The 15,842-nt window shown below is 31.1% G+C and overlaps 2 pseudogenes across 1 annotated transcript; one reads left to right on the top strand and one right to left on the bottom strand.

Moving 5' to 3' along the window:
• The first annotated feature begins 4,434 nt into the window (after positions 1–4,434).
• LOC115981719 lies at positions 4,435–8,247 on the top strand (annotated as a pseudogene). The gene is made up of 3 exons (XR_004089419.1): positions 4,435–4,762; positions 4,900–5,008; positions 7,358–8,247. The product of XR_004089419.1 is annotated as a BURP domain-containing protein 6-like (transcript).
• A 2,764-nt stretch (positions 8,248–11,011) lies between these two features.
• LOC115950117 lies at positions 11,012–12,100 on the bottom strand (annotated as a pseudogene).
• Positions 12,101–15,842: the final 3,742 nt, after the last annotated feature.

Below are 15,842 nucleotides of genomic sequence, written 5' to 3' on the forward strand. Positions count from 1 at the left end.
GAATACATATATAGATGATATTTTGCATTCAAATTATTTAACCTCTCTTCTCTTTCTTTTTCATTGTCGTCCTGTTGATAGTAGTCACATTCAGCTTGCAATTATTGATCATAGCTAGAGAGGCCTATTTCTTCATTTAAATATTCTTGCATGAGAGAAAAACTCTATAAATTGCTGGAAAATGTTTCAAAATTTTATTTGGACTTGGTTAATATTTATAGAGTTGTTAATTTTACAAAAGCTTTTATTTGAGTTTACTTGTTAATTAATAAATAAAAAGTACTGCATCCACAATATTTTCACAACAAATCATAGGTATTAAGTTGTAATTAGTTTTAATTTGAACCTATTACTGAAATTACTTTTTTTTTCCCAACAATAACAACCCGCAATAATTTGCCACTTAAGATTTGTTGTGAAAATGTTGTTGTGATGTCCCAATTTGATTGATTGTGTGATGTGTGTGGGTGTGTGATGAGTTCCACATCGGGTATTTACTGGGTTGAACTGATCTTTATTAACAACTACAAGGAGCCTCAATTGTGACTAGTCCTTTTGAGGCATAGCGCAAATGTGGCTAGCGCTTTTCCTCCAATTTGATTGATTGTGTGATGTGTGTGGGTGTGTGATGAGTCCCACATCGGGTATTTACTGGGTTTGAGCTTTATTAACAACTACAAGGAGCCTCAATTGTGACTAGTCCTTTTGAGGTATAGCGCAGATGTGGTTAGCGTTTTTCCTTAGGTCGTTACATATGGTATCAGAGTCGGCTCGGTAATCCCATGTGGGCTCAGAGACACTACCCCACAAAGTGGGTCCTAATGATGACGTTAGGGATTTAAGTGGAGGAGATTGTGATACCCCAATTTGATTGATTGTGTGATGTGTGTGGGTGTGTGATGAGTCTCACATCGGGTATTTACTAGGTTGAACTGGGTTTTATTAACAAATGCAAAGAGCCTCAATTGTGACTAGTCCTTTTGAGGTATAGCGCAGATGCAGCTAGCGCTTTTCCTTGGGTCGTTATATATGGTATCAGAGCCGGCCCGGTAACCCTGTGTGGGCTCAGAGGCACTACCCCACAAAATGGGCCCTAACGAGGACGTTAGGGATTTAAGTGGGGGAGATTGTAATGTCTCAATTTGATTGATTGTGTGATGTGTGTGGGTGTGTGATGAGTCCCACATCGGGTATTTACTGGGTTGAACTGAGCTTTATTAACAACTACAAGAAGCCTCAATTGTGATTAGTCCTTTTGAGGTATAGCGCAGATGTGGCTAGCGCTTTTCCTTGGGTCGTTACATTTACCCCCTAAAGTTTAGGGATATTTGGATTTTACACCTCTAAAATTTGAAACTTCAGGATATAAAATCTAAATACCTCAAATTTTAGGAAGTAAAATCCGAACATCTTTGAAATTTAGGAGGTAAAATCCAAATTCTAAAACGTCATGATATAAAATCCAAACAACTCCAAACTTCAAGAGGTAAAATCCAAATTCTAAAATTTTAGAGTGTAAAATTCAAACAACCCCAAAACTTTTGTTAGGTTCTGAAGATTTAGGATTAAATATTTAGAATCATATTTTGTATGTGTCGGCAAACCGAGGCAATGCTCAAAGGTGTAGGTTTCAAGCTTCAAGTTTGAGCTGACTGTAGAAAAGGGAAGTCACAATCTACCAAGCTTAATCGATCGAGAATTAGGCTCGACCAATCGAAAATCGCAAAAAAAGAAATTCTACAGAATTTTAAATCAGGCCCAAGCCCGCGAAAGCGTTTAGGATTTCATTCCAACTTGTCCACATATAAAAGGGAAACCTTAGCTACGTTTTTCAGACTTTTAGAAGACATATGTGTTACTCTTTGTGAGATCTGAGAGGTTTTGTACCTTCTAACTACACAAGTGTCTACTGAAGTAAAATCTACAATCAAGTGGTGGTAGAACCTAGTTGCTGCTACAAGATCAACTACTGATGGTAATCTGAAACCTTTGAGTGAGATCTCAAAGTCACAAGCATGGGTGTTTGTGTTGCAGTAAATCCAAAGAGAGAAGGAGTCCGTAAATTCGGAACTTGCATGTGATCGTGTCAGTAAGTTACTACTGGGGGTAGCAATAGATTTAGGATTAAATCTGATTGTAAAAACTTCAATTCTCTTATAATGGATTTGCTTTACGTTAAGGATAGGTATGTCAAATCTTCCCCAGGTTTTTACCTTAAAACGGTTTGTTTCATCGATTTTTCTAAGTCATCATATCATAATGTTATTTACTTTTCCACTGCTGTGCATGATATGATATATGCTTGTTTAACTTAGATCTAAATAATAAACCTAGTAACCAATTTGATTAATTAATTAGATTAAACAATTTGGTTTAAAGCGTATAAACAAAACAAACAACTTTAATTTTGGAGTGTAATATATGTTAACAAATTCAAATGTCAATTATTAGGCCACCCTTCTTAATTGTCTCCTTCCTCTGACAGACACGGCTTATTTATACATTATCAACTTTAGAAATTGTGCGGTGATCATTCATCGTGATTATGACCCAATTCAACACAAGCCCAAAGCAAATTAAAGGTTGTGGCTCCACCACACAACGTGGAGGTTGTGTGTCTCCTGATACTGTATGTTGAATTCGACTCTTCCGGACACTTCATTTCTTTTCTATTTTAGGGTAGGAAAAGTCACATATAATCCACCCTGCATTATTGAAGATTCCATCATAAGAAAAGCCAATTTCCTTTGCATGAATACTGATATGATAAAGAGCCCCATCTCCTTGTTCTCTTGCATTACAAAAAATCTTCAGGAAATTTTTTCTGATTAATATTCTCATCCAAAGATGTTTTATATGCTAAGTTCAGAGTTTTTATTTCTTTATTTTTGCGGCATTAATAGTTTAATGGAGAGGAAAGTGTTGGACATGCCCACAATAAATGGGGTGGGGATGAGTGTTAACTTTTCTTCCGTACCTGCTCTTTTTTTTTTTAATTAAAATTTTTTTATTATGATTCATTAGGATGTTTTATTATAGATTTTATATTTCTAGATTTTAGAATGTTTATATTTTTTTAATTGTTGTATCTTTTATCTTTAAATTGTTTTTATGTTTTTAAATACTTAAATAATTGTATTGTTATATTTTCAGTTATAATTTTGTAATGTTATATCTTGTTTTTTTTTTTTTGTTTTTTTTTTTATGACTTTTGATTTAACGAATGTATGTGTGTAAAAATAATTGAGTGTGGCGAATGGGGCGGGTACCCACACGGATGCCCATGTATGTATGGGATGGAGAAAAAACCTGTCTCTAAAAGCGAGTCAAGAGATTAGAAATAGGAAATCCTCTTCATTCCCTCTGTGCCGTTTTGAGACGTGTGCCATTGGTTACTAGTGGCCAAAGATTTGCTAAAATAAAACTAGATGGAGGTATCTCAATAGATCAATTAAAGGATTTTGTAGGTATCTGATGGTTGGACCTGATGTCACATCTTGCTCTCATGGTGACCTCCAATAATAGAATATGAGGACATAAATCATATCTCCTCCTTCATGAATGCTCCGTGGTCCTTACTTTAGGATAAGTTTTATAAAGAAATCATTAACCATGTGATAAAACTTGGCCACAAAAGGAAAGGACATTATGATAGAATTAGCACTATGTTTGGATTGGCGGAAGGGAAAAGAAAAGAAGATAAAGGAAGATATTTCCATTGTTTGGTTTCAAGGATGGAAAGAAAATTTAAGAGTAATGATGGAGATACAAACTATTTTACCAAAAAAAAAATTATAAACTGCTGATGTGGTAAATGATTATTAGTAAATAAAAAAGTGATATTAATAGTAGGTCTAAATGAAAACTAATAAGAAATTGACTACAACATCAATTTGTAAAAATATTATAAAATAGTTTATATATGTAGCATTACTCTTAAAAGAATTGATGAGAAAATATTTCTCGTGAGCTCACAAAAACTTGTCTGTCCAAATTGGGTGGAAGAGCAAAGAAAACCGAATAATACAAATTGTTGGTGGGCCAATTTCAAAATAATATGGGATAAATTTACATATATACCTTTTAAGTGGCTTCAAACCAAAAATTTTAAACATGTCAAATATAAAAGGGTATAAATGTAAAAATATATATACCAAAAAGTTTAAACCAAATAAAGGAAATGTTTCTATACTCTTCATTATCCTTTCTTTCTTTCTTATATCCAAATACAACTAGAGAATACTTTTCTTTTCCCTTTCTTTTCCCTTCTTATCTTTTCCTCTCTTCCCTCACCTTAGCTATAACCAAACAAAGCGTAAATGTTACTGTTATATCAATTCTTCTACTAAAGATAATTACTCACACAAAGCGCCAACCAAAAAAATAAAGAAAAAGAAAGAGAGGAAGAGTAGGCTCTCATTGGTGTGTCACACAAACCGAGAGAGGTGAGTCATTTCCCCTAAAACCAATATGTGATGAAGAATATATACTTAAGTCTTTTATGAGATGCAAAACTGTATTTAGAGTGATCGTTGTTGCGATCCCTCAAACAAAAAATATATATATATATATATATATATTGTCACACGGGGATGAACCGTATTACCATTTTGTCCTTGGAAGCCTTTATATAAGGCTACTCCGTCTATTCTCACCATGCAAGCTTTCACTTGAGCCCTCAGAAGAATATTACTATCCTTCTAGAATATAAACTGCTGCCTCAATGGAGTCCAGTATCCTTCCAGTTTTAGTCTTCTTTTGTGTAAGCTTTCACTTGAGCCCTAAGAAGAATAGTGGTCCATTTGCTTGCTTTCTTTCTCTTGTGTCTCTGTAAATATATATACAACTGTCAATCCTAAGTAAGAGAAGCTAATGCATGGCAGTTTAATTTTGTGGCAGCTTGCACTGGTAGGAAGCCATGCTTCTCTACCTTCTAAGGTCTACTGGCAGTAAGTTTTGCCAAACACTCCCATGCCGAAAGCTGTTTAGGATTCTTTGAGCTCTGATGGTCAGATTCAAATCCAATTATCCAAACTCCTTTCCCTTTTTATATATGTATATAGGACAAGACTTAACTACAGTATTTAAATGTTATTCTTTAGATTCTCCTCTTAAGATTTTGTTATGTAAATTTTTCCTTATGGGATGGAAATGTATTTTTTAGTTAAGTAGTTATATAGCTCAACCTTAAGTGAAGAACCTAAAGAACAGTACCTAAGATATTGTATCTAAGTTTATATATATATATATATATATATATATAAACTTCCCCACCGGGTTAATTGGTAAAGAAGAAAATTACTAACAGAAAGTTTAGGGACATCAATGAACAAATTTTTTCAACTAAAAAATATTGAACAAGAGAAGATATATCATATGTATCAAATATATGTACCATTCCTCTCATAGCGAATAAATCCCACACAACTGTAGGACCCAAAGACTATGAGAATGATAATGCATTTATATAATTATTGCTTGAGCAGACAATAATTGCTAATAGTTCCATTTTATCACCAAGAAGATTAATTCTTGGAACTAAAGTTATAAAACTCTGAAGAATTAATTGTAATTTCCCTATTATTCAATCATTTCTTGCTGAAAAGATACATTAAGAAAAATTATCAAGATTAAAGATGATGCAAAACTAAAGCAAGCAATTCAAGTTAAGGTTTAGGGAAGTATTATAATAATTTATAACCACTAGACAAATTTTAGTTTATTCCCTAGAGGTTTCCTGTCATTAATTAACATGAGTAACATATTCTTGCAAAACAATTGCAACTGCTTGGTATATTTTCTTAGCGAATCATTTATGCGTGTGTGCTGCTTATTATAAGAGGCAAGCTTGCAAGAATTTTGATACTTTTTTTTCCTTAAGGTCAGCTTATTGCAAGTAATTCATTTGGTGACTCACTCTGATCAATACTGGCTTCACATGTGTTTGAAACCTATTTTACTTTTAAGATTAGCATTAAAAAAATTAAAAATTAAAGATTAAAAAAAAAAAAAAAAAACACCATGTAGAATTCAGTTGCAAACCGGTCAGTTTTCAACCCCTACCTGAAATCCAAGTGTCAAGAAAACAGACTTGAGAAACTCAATTTTCTTCCATGCAAAATCAATTTAGTGGTTTGATCTAAAAAAATGCAGAAGATTATGATCAATCCATTACCATTCAACAGATTTTGAAATGCATAGTGATCTGATTTGCAATCATGTGAAGGAGATTAATTGGTAGATTGCTTTAGATATTATAGTTTCTTTTTGTTTTGAGTCACAAGATAGTACTGAACTTATGATGCTCTATATAGGCTTTTACAGAAAAATAAAAATTCCTTTTGTGTCATGAGATAATCAGCAAAAAAAAAAAATCAGGCAGCCAGCTCAATCTATTTTTTTTGCTGGCTTCCATTTTTCTCTTCTTCTTTTATTCAATATCTTCAACTCTTAATTTATTTTCTTATCCTCCCTTCTCAAACTTAAAAGAATGAAGATAGTGCCTTTGGCAAGCCGCAAAAAGCTGGTTTTTTTTTTTTAAGTTCCCCGTTTTTTTTTTTACTACACTTTCAATGAATAAAAAATCAACAAAGTTCATCCAAATACACTGTGAAATCTTGTGTGCACACACATGCGTGTTAAATAATGTTAAGATCAAATTTATTGACAAAATTTAATTTTAGATTAAACTTTAATTTTGATAAAATTTCTATCTTGTTTCAAAAAAAAAAAAAAAAAAAAAAAGGCACTCTACGTTGATTTTTCATGGATATATTGATATTGCTGGTTTTTTTGTGATACAAATGAACTTCATCCAAATACACTGTGAAATAGAAATAATGTTAAGATCAAATTTATTGTGATTTTGGTTTCAAAAAAAAAAAAAAAAAAAAAAGGCACTCTACGTTGATTTTTCTTTTTTTCTTTTTATGGATATATTGATATTGTTATAGGAAGAAGATTTTCAACTGTAGAGCTTTTGTGATAAATAACTTTAAAAATAATAGAATATAAAATAGTGTTTTGGTTTTTTTTTTTAAATTGTTTTTTGGCTTCTTCTCAAAAAAAAAAAAAAAAAGTGTTTTTTTGGCTAAATACGATAATAAGGTACTTTAAGTTGTTGCTCCCATTTGGTAAAGTAAATTGATAAAGAGGTTTTAAATATGAGAAATAACAAAAGATGAGATAGTAAAAGCGCTTTATATTTTTATACTTAAACCCAATTAGTTCAGTTAATGATCAATAGTAATAATAATAATGATCAATAATAATAATAGTAATAGTAATAATAATATTATTATTATTATATATATCCATCATTTGAGAATATATGTCAACTTCTTATGGTCTTTTCCAGATACGAAGTTCTTCAACCCTCCTAATCTTGGCTTGAGCAATGAAAAACTTGAGGGCATGGAAAATGTTGACACCACTTTTTTCATTGAAACCGATTTGCGTCCGGGAAAAAAAATGAAGTTGCACTTCACCAATACTGCAAATGGGGCAACTTTCTTACCTCGTCAAGTGGCAAAGTCCATTCCTCTTTAAAGTGACAAGTTACCGGAAATTCTAAATCGCTTTTCTGTAAAAGAAAATTCTGTAGAAGCAAAGGTAATAAAAAGCACAATTAAGATGTGTGAGACACCAGGCACTGCTGGAGAAGATGGTGTATGTGCAACATCCTTAGAATCATTAGTAGATTTTAGCGTTTCGAAGTTGGGAAAAATGTTCAAGTACTTTCAACCCAGGTGCTAAAAGAAACTAAGAAGCAAGAGTATCGCATAACAGGAGTGCATAGGATTAATGCAAACAAAGGGGTTGTGTGTCACAAGCAAAACTATGCGTGTGCTGTTTTCTATTGCCATGAAATCCATGACCCAGGGACTTACATGGTTCCATTGGTGTCCTCTGATGGGACAAGAGTAAATGCAATAGCTGCTTGCCACACTGATGCATCAGTTGCAAACGCTTTTAAGGTGCTCAAAGTTAAGCCAGGAACTGTCCCTATATGCCACTTTCTTGCTAGTGATACCCTTCTCTGGGTTCCTAATTCGATGTATAAAGAAAGGCTCTAGACCAAGCTTCTTGTATTTCTAGTGTGTGTTATATAATGCCTGCATGCAGGAGGGAAAATAACTAAATAAGGGGAAATTATGCTATAATAGTAAAACCTCCCTGCTACTATGCATGTTTGTAATTATATGCTTCTTTCAGTTTTAATTGCATTTAAATCTTGGCATTGTCAAATTAGGTGTGTTGTTTGAGGGCACAAAACTCACTCTAATAAACCTTGTCTCCAATTTTTTATTTTAAGTGATTGATTACCAAATTTGAATCTGTGATACATCACTGTGCAGAGAACTCACTTGTTATCGTATAGCCAATACAAAAATTCACTCCATTAGAGTGATTCACCCAAGCTTAATGCAAGCCCAAATTATGTTAGTCCAGTTACACACCCAAAAGTGGGCTAGCCCGATCTCAAGGGAGCTAACCCTTTTAGGTTTTTTTAGACAGGTTTAAGGATAGCACATACCAAAACTGGTCTTGATCTGAACTCTAGAAACAAGAAGCAACCATCCCAAATATTTTGTATTGAAAAAAAAAAAAAAAAAAAAAAAAAAAAAACAATATACATTACTAGTAGAACAAGAGAAAAAAAAAATAGTATTTATACAAAGGTAAGGGGTGGTTTTAGGGCATCTATTAATTGATCATTTTAAAAATTTTAATATCACTTTCATGAGAAATAATAAATATAAAAAACTATAAAAAAAATTAATTACTTTTTCCTTTTTCCATAAAAAGTTTCTAAAAATAATTTATAAATCAATGTCCTTAGAACACATGAAAGCAGTTGTAATTCATATTGTTGATATAATAAATTTTGATTGAAGTTACACATGAATGTAAATTTGGAGTTGGCTAAACCGTGCTAAATTTTGTTGTCTTTAATTAATGTTTTTATTTTTTATTTTTTGTTCGTGTAAATGAATTCAAATTTGCATCAACTTGATTTGCAAATCAATTTTTCCTTTATGAAAAAAGAAAGGAGGATCAGCTATGTTAGGTATGCTGATGACATGATCATTGCTATCAAAAGTAGGGTTGATTCAGAAAAAATATATAATAGGTTTTGGAATTTCTTCCTGACCATTTATTTTATAAGAAATTTTTCTAGATTTTGACACATTGGAATTCCACTAACAAAATTCCTATATAATAGTTTTTTTAATAAAAAAAAATTAAAACACCTAGACGGCTAGACCAAACATAGTTAACAACTTCTGCCAACCAACAAAAAAATCATCCCCTTCTTCTTCTTCTCTCTCCATGATGATATGGTTTACACCGGTGTGAATGCTATTGCTTTAAAAGTGTGGACCTCAAAATTCTATCTTACTATAAATAAATAAAATAAAATAAACTCAATCCTTGTTATTGTAAGATAGCAAAGAAAAAAAAATTGTATGTGCCTTGTGTGTTTTCAAAGCAATGAATATTAAAATAGAGCATAAAAATGTAGTCTTTGAAGGCAATTTTCTTTTTTTCTAAAATGTAAATTGCAACTTCTAAATTTGATTAAAATCAATTTTAGTCTTATAACTTTACTTTTGTTTAATTGAATACTCTAAAATTTAAATTTATTTAATACAAACTTTCTGTACAATTTTGTTAAAAAAAATTGCCCTTAAAAAATATTATCTTCACATGAAAAAAATCTATAATTAATAAAATATTTTATAGAATTTTTTGTAAGAATTTTTTTTTCAAAAATTCTTATTCATTAGTTAATTGAATATTTAATGGTAATTTTTTTAATGAAATTAGACAAAACGCCTGAAGTAAATAACTTCGAAAGTTAGAGAACTCAATTACGCTTTATTTGTTTTAAAAATAATGTTTTCTAAAAAATAAGTCATTTTACAAAAAATATTTTCTATAAAACTATTTCATTTTCCTATGTTTAGTAGCAATTTTAAATGAGTTGGAAAAACAATCTTCTAAATTCTCTTATTTAGCTTACTGTGTAATAGAGTTGTTTTCCAAAAAAATGTGGAAAATAATTTTAAAAAAAAAGTCATTCTTTTTCTGTTGACCAAAAATAGTTTTCTTTTGACTAATTTTTTCTGATGTTACCAAATACGAAAAAACATGAAAAACTATATTTACATAAGGTCTTCCATTAAAACAAACAGATTGTTAAACAAAAGTAAAATTAGATGATGGAAATGAATTTCGGTCAAACTTAAAAGTTGCACTTTCCATTTTTGCCTTTTTTTTTTTTTTTCTCAAATCCTCTGATTCCAATATCTTTTTTACCAATGTATTTTTTTTCTAGCTAAAATAAATATTTTTCAATAGCCACTCATGGAAATCAAACAAATAGAAGCTCTACCCAACAATCGCCAAACCCAAGAGAACAAGCAAATAATCAAATAAAGGGAATGTAAAAGCTCATAACCGAATTAGAAACAATTATGTTCGAAAAATTCATTTTTTGTCAATGTCTAGAGAGAGAAGAGATTGACTCATGTAGAAAATGACGAAGGGAACCTTCTAGAGAGATGAAGTTTGGCAGGAGAAACTGACTTCTTTTTGTTTTATTTGCACTAATATTTTGTTATTGTAAGAGTTTTGTTAACTAGTGGAATGTGGATCGTGACACAATTTGACCTTTATATTATATAAAAAAAATGTTCAAAATTTTAAGAACTCTTACGTACAAAATTCCTCAAAAACTCAAGAAAATCTAGATCGTGTGCTATTGTGTTAACCCCAAACTACAACATTATTTAACAATTATGATGTCCCATATAATAGTTAAAATGAAAAATGCTAGAATCATAACTTTTACCACAACTTACTTACATGGTAAGTTGTGGGTGATAAAATTGTGGACCCATCATTTTTACTCCACCACTCATGACTTGTCACGTGAGCAAATCATGACAAAAATTGTGATCTTAGCATTACTCACATAAAAGAGAAGAAGAAAAGTGTAAGAAAGTCACCTTAAAAAGTAATCGACCAAGGATATGGAATGAGACGGCCAAAGAACCCAAATGAAGAACTCAAAGAGACCAAAGCAGTTCCTGAGTACCCACGAGATGCAGCTATTTGTCCCAAGTTGTTCAAAAATACCAGGCCAAGAGATGCACCTAAAAAATACACAAAAAAGTAAAACCAAAAATCCATTCTTTGTAGCATCAAAATGCATCCAATCTCTTCTTTAACACCAACCTAAGGAGCTTTTTTGTCATCCTCCCTCTCTTTCACTCCTTCCTCCATTTTGCCTACATCACCATTAACCTTTTCTCCACACAATTCTTTTTCTGTATTTTTATCCCATTTCCCTGCAAATTTTTCTGTGACTTTCTTTACAATTGGAATGACAATTAGTGGGGCTAATAGGAATAGTCCAGTGAAAATGACATTAACCAAAGGCAATATCTTAGTTGATATACTATTGCTTATCACTGAATAGAGTCCAGTCAATGTTGCTTTCACAAACATTAAAAAGAACTCAACTCTCATGCTTCTAGATTTTCAAGCATCAATTTTTAGAGCTGGTACTCCACCAGCTATACTACACACCACCATAGGTAAGATAGAGTTCAATAAAAGATAGTGTTGAGCTTTTTACCGGTTGCAGATGGCATAACAGCATGGACAATATCTGTGAACATCTTTGCGCTTAATCCTTGGTAGCTAGTTATTATCCCTACTAAAACTTGGCGATGAGACGGAAAGTTGTCTATGATAGCAACATAACAGACCGTGTTCCTCCAACAAATGCTGTTGCCTGCGATAAAAGTGGGTGCAAAGATTGACGAGGACAATAGAAATGAAATATGGAATGTTATAGCAAGATATTTCAAACCATAACCAATCAACCCGAGAATCGAACCAATAACAAGCACAAGCCAAAGGGGCAAACGCTTAGCAGCCATCCCAGAAAGAAAACTTTTCCAGCATCGGAAGCAAAAACAATGTTGTTGAGTTGAACTTGGGATAGAGAGAGCAATCGTTTGAGTTGGGCAGGAAAGTTCGAGTTTGTTCCACTCACCAATCGAGGCCAAGTAAGAGCTACCACCATGCCCATGAAAGAAATATTGTCTTCGACATATTGCATCAACAAGGATAATAGAGAGTGGTTGGATCGTCAATTAATTACTTTGCCAAATTAAGTGTTAGGAGGACAACAAAACATTTGGGTACTGAGGTAGTTCGTTAATTGGAAAAGATAAGAATCTATGTTTTTCTAAGGATTAAGGATGATATTAACACATAATTGCACTCCCATGCGGGTTTAATTAACTAAGGCATTATTTAATTACCAGAGCAAAAAACATGATGTAAGACCATGGGGTTTTTGAGGTTTTGCTAACTGAAAAGAAAACTAGAAATATATCTATATCTATATAATAACTAATAGCCAAAATATTTGACTTTTTGTTGACCATTCTTTATTATGCCATATGTCTACATAAATTAATGCCACGTATACATTTAAAAACACCAAACACTAGGCACATTTTCATTCAATAAACATTTTTCCAGTCAATAGGCACCTTTGGTATATTCAAATATGAAAGATTATGATCTTTCGATAGACACTTTTTGGTATATCAAATTTAAAGGGTTGTGACTTTTCAATAAACACTTTTCGGTATATATATTACAACATATCTTATATAGATAAGGTTTTACAACCTATTTAAGTGAAAATCCTATCTGCATAAAGTGACATCATTCAAATAAGCACATGAAATTTTTTTTTTCTTTTTTTTTATAAACACCAGCCTTAAACCACACTACCACATACCCCAAAAAAAAAAAAAAAAAAAAAAAAAAAAAAAAAAAGTCTTTCATCACCAATCCATTCTTAAAATAAAAAATAAATAAAAAACTCATTCTAAATAAAAATAATAATCGTCAAAATTTAGAAACCCGATCAATGATTGAACGATGTGCAGCATCATAGATTCACAATGTAAGTATTATATATATAAAGGTCATCATGTATACTGCGTGTTCAATTCATGCATAAGGAACATCAACGTTAGGGTCTTAGAGATCAAATTGGGTTCATAGATTGTTTTTATGAATTTTAATTTGCTTATGTAAAATAACATGTCTTTGATGACTTTATTAAACCCATGGGATGCTCCTTATAGAAGTTGATTGGGTTCTCAAATCTGAAAGATATTTGTATTAACTTTCATGAAAGTTCAGTGAGTACAAAGAAGAGAAGCCAGCTAATACCAATGGGAGAATTGACCAAGATTAGATTGTGATTTTAATAAACAATACGTGTTTATTTCTTTATTTTTACCATACAATCAAAAAAATTATAAAAATTATATTTAAAAATAAAAGCAACAACAAGACAAAATATAATAGGAAAAAACACACAATATGAAGAAAAGTAATTAATCTTGTGTTATGTAGGACTCTTATTCCTTCCTACAAAAACTAATAAATCAAACAATATTACTATCTTCTGTCTAACTAATCAGGGACAGAGCTAGGGTTCCAATTGAGGGGGGGCTGAACTATTAAAAAAAAAGGGTAAATCTAAATTAGTATTCATTTAGTATTAACAAAATAATTGTTTCTTATTATGTTGCAATACAATAATCTATGTTTATTATCTCATTATATGTCGTGTAGTCTTCTAACAAAAAGAGTAATTAATTTTTCTAAGCACATAAGAAGATAAGAAAAAAAATCCAAAGATTTAAAAAAAAATAAAAAATAAAAAAAACATATGAAGAAGGCTATTTAGTAAGCCTATGAATGCCATAATATTTAATGCATATGAACACATATTACAAACTTGGGTAAAATATTAGTTAACAATCTTTAGTTTAGGAACTAAGTTAAATTTAAGGATTAAATTTGTCAATTTTGAACAATTTTAAATCTAGTTAACATTAGCCTAAAAACTATCAATTTTATAAATTGTAAGGTAACCCCAATATGTTCTCCAAAATAAATAAAAATTAAAGCAAGCAAGGCAACCCCACAGCTAGTGATCCACTATGCCTTAACTTAGTAAACCAACAACAATTAAAAGACAAAACACTGACTTTACTAAAAAGTCTAGAACTATTGAAGCCTATCATTATAGTAAAGTGAGAGAGTGATCAAAGAAAGTTAATTGAGAGAGAGAGAAGACTTTGAGAGAAATTACCAGTGACCAGCAGATTGGGCCTCTGCTAGCGTGATTCAAATTGCAAAATTGAAGGTGAGTCTCACTTACATGGAATGGCTGTTTGGCAGTGTGGGTGTGGCTTGTACTGCCATGCAATGGAAGTGAAGGAGACAAAGAGTCTCTAATTCGACTGGTATGAAGTATCAGTATGAATTTAGGGATTTTTTTAAAATAAAAAAATTAATAGAAATAGGATCTGTCCATGTGATTTTTTTTTTTTCCTTGTTTTTGAAGGGCTAAAAATGGGCTACTGGGGGGCGGGGGTGGTGGTGGGGGCTAGATACTAAAATCTCGTGTAAACATATATGGTTGGTAAAAATAAAAAATAAAAATAAAAATCTGGGGTAGGGCCATGGCCCCCCATGGTCCATGAATACCTCTGTCCCTGTAGTTATTCACAAACATTATACGGATTAGCGACTAGAATTGTCTTAAAGAGAAAGCAGCTACGTGGTTTGTCAAGCGCTTCTTATAAGTTCTTGTAAGTTCTACGTAAACATTATAATATAGATGCATGCTTTCATTGTCCCAAAATAGATATTTTTGTTTTATTCCATTTTTGGACTATCCTAACCTGGAATTTTAAAAAATTTGAAAGAGCATATCTCTTTAATTTTTTCTTATATTATATTTTTAGTTTAATTTATAAATTTTTCACATTTGATCCCATCTTTTTTCTAGTTTGAGCATATATAACTTTGTTTGTACATCTCAATATATCCTAATATATATATATATATATATATATATATATACACACACTAACCTCACCGCATGCGTTTTACGCGTACAATGAGATATTTAAGAAATCAAAAAGATGAATATGATTTTTTTTTTCAAACAAATAAAAGGATAAACCGTGTATTCTTTTTTAACAAATATGCAGAAACTATAATTTATATTTTAAACGAGTATTTGAAATTAGTGTAGTGGGCCCTGCAATAATTATAAAAGTGATATAGATAAAAGATTAGGATAAGGTTAGTATTTCTTTTTTAAAGTAGCAATAATTTGAATTCAAATAGAACATGTTTGTTTTACTTTTTTTTTTTTTTTAAAGCATGTAAAAAAGGTGGGTAAGAGGTTTTTTTTTTTTTTTTTTTTTTAACTGGAGTTGTTTTATTTAGATGAAAAAGCAAAAGAAAAAAAAAGGCTAAATTTTAGGGAAAAATAAAAAGATCAACGTGAAGGAGGAAAATGAATTTAAAAAAAATGGCTAAATTTTAGGGGAAAAAAATGAACGCAAAAGAAATTTTAGGGAAAAAAATGAGAAATTGTTTCAAACAAATAAAAAGGATAAACAAGTATTTCTTTTTTAACAGATAAGTTGCAATTTATTTTTTAAACGTGTAATTGAATGTGGTGTAGTGAGCCTCTACAATAATCACATGCGTTTCGCGTGTGCAATAAGACTTTTTTTGAGTTTAGTATCATAATTTTCCATTCATCTCAATTTGAGATGTTTCTTTCTTCTATCCAATTAAACCACATGTATAGTGATTTTTATTTTGGACATAGAAAATAGATTCTTTAAAATGAAAAAAAAAAAAAAAAAAAGTACAAACAGATATGAAAAGAAAACAATTCAAATACCAACAGAAATAAATCATTAAAAAAAAGG

The sequence above is a fragment of the Quercus lobata genome, chromosome 1 (assembly GCF_001633185.2).
Source record: "Quercus lobata isolate SW786 chromosome 1, ValleyOak3.0 Primary Assembly, whole genome shotgun sequence".
Taxonomy (NCBI): Eukaryota; Viridiplantae; Streptophyta; class Magnoliopsida; order Fagales; family Fagaceae; genus Quercus; species Quercus lobata.